Raw genomic sequence first — 1953 nt, forward strand, 5'->3', positions numbered from 1 at the left:
CATCAGCGTATCACAGGTTGTTAATGATTCTTCCCCCAATCTTGATGCCATGTTTTCTTCATATAGTCCAGGCTCTTGGATTATCTGCTCAGCATACAGATTGATTAAGTATGGGGAAAGGATACAACCTTGATGCACTCCCTTCTTGATTTTAAACCATGCAGTGTCCCCTTGTTCTGTCTGAACCACAGCCTCCTGGTCTGTGTACAGTTTCCTCATGAGCACAATTAAGAGTTCTGGAATTCCCATTCTTCTCAATGTTATCCACAATTTGTTATGATCCACACAATCAAATGCTTTTGCATAGTCAATAAAACCCAAATAAACATCCTTCTGGTATTCTTTGCTTTGAGCCAAGATCCATCTAACATCAGCCTTGATATCCCTTGCATTTCTGGTAGTTCTCTGTCAATATACTGCGGCAACCGTTTTTGAATTATCTTCAGTAAGATTTTACTTGTGTGTGATATTAATGATATTGTTCAATAATTTCCACATTCTGTGGGATCACCTTTCTTTGGAATGGGTACAAATATGGATCTCTTCCAGTCAGTTAGCCAGGTAGCTGTCCTCCAAATCTCTTGGCTTAACTATGTGAGTGCCTCCAGTGGGGCATGCATTTGTTGAAACATCTCAGTGGGTATTCCATCAAGTCCTGGAACCTTGTTTGTCAATTCCTTTGGTGCAACTTTGACTTCTTCCTTCAGTACCATTGGTTCTTGATCATATGCCACCTCCTGAAATGGATGAAGATCTACCAGTTCTGTTTGGTACAGTGACTCTGTGTATTCCTTCCGTCTTCTTTTGATGTTTCCTGCATCATTCAATATTTTGTCCACAGAAACTTTCAATATTGCAACTCAAGGCTTAAATTGTTTCATTAGTTCTTTCAGCTTGAGAAATGCTGAGCATGTTCTTCCCTTTTGGTTTTCTAACTCCAGGTCTTTGCACATTTCATTATAGTAATTTGCTTTGTCTGTTCAAGCTGCTCTTTGAGATCTTCTGTTCAGCAATTTTATCTTGTCATATCTTCCATTTGCTTTAGCTACACTCCACTCAAGGGCAAGTTTCAGAGTCTCTTCTGACATCCATTTTGGTCTTTTCTTTTTTTCTTGTCTTTTTATTTTGTTTTATTTTGCTTTAGGTGCAAGTTTACAGAGCAGAGTTTATTCTGCATACAACATTACGTGTACATTTAGTTTCAGTCCCCATTTACCATCCCCACCCTTAACCCAGTCTCTTCCCCTCCTTGCCCAGTAACCCAGTAACCCTCCCTCTCCCCTGTGCTCCTCATAGTCATATACTCCTGTGTGTTCTGCATTTCCTCCTTGTGAATGTTGCCCCTCTGGTGCTTTGTGGTCAATTGCTCCAAGGGATACATTCCATAGAGTATGTGGGTGTGTCACCCTGGGTTGAGTGGTCTGCATGTACATCTTGTTTACTATTGGTCTGAAAGCCAGCTCCTGGGAGTGAGTTTTATTCCAGGTAGAGAATGTATCCCATTACCATAGTATTTGGGGTCTCACCAGACTCCATCTGACCAGTAATTCTGGTCACTATTGAGTTTTTGGATTTTGTTCCATGTTTTTCCTTCCACTCTATTCAGGATCTCCAGATTTGATCATTTTTTGATTGTTTTTAATGACCTCTTGCTTTCTTCGTGGATGATATTCTTTATGTCATCCCACAATTCTTCTAGTTTTTGGTCATTGGTGTTCAAGGCATTAAAACTATTCTTTAGATGGTCTCTAAATTCAGGAGAGATATATTCAAGATCAGATTTTGGGTCTCATGGACTTATTTTATTTATTTATTTATAATGATTATTTTTTATTTTATTTTGATTTGGGTGAAAATTTACAGAACAAATTCACTTTCCATACACCAGTTCACATACACTTTGTCTCATGTCACTGACCACAGTTTACCACAATGCAACAGCTCCCCTCCCAC

The sequence above is a fragment of the Orycteropus afer genome, unplaced genomic scaffold (assembly GCF_000298275.1).
Source record: "Orycteropus afer afer isolate SDZICR_OR568_19922 unplaced genomic scaffold, OryAfe1.0 scaffold01020, whole genome shotgun sequence".
NCBI lineage: Eukaryota > Metazoa > Chordata > Mammalia > Tubulidentata > Orycteropodidae > Orycteropus > Orycteropus afer.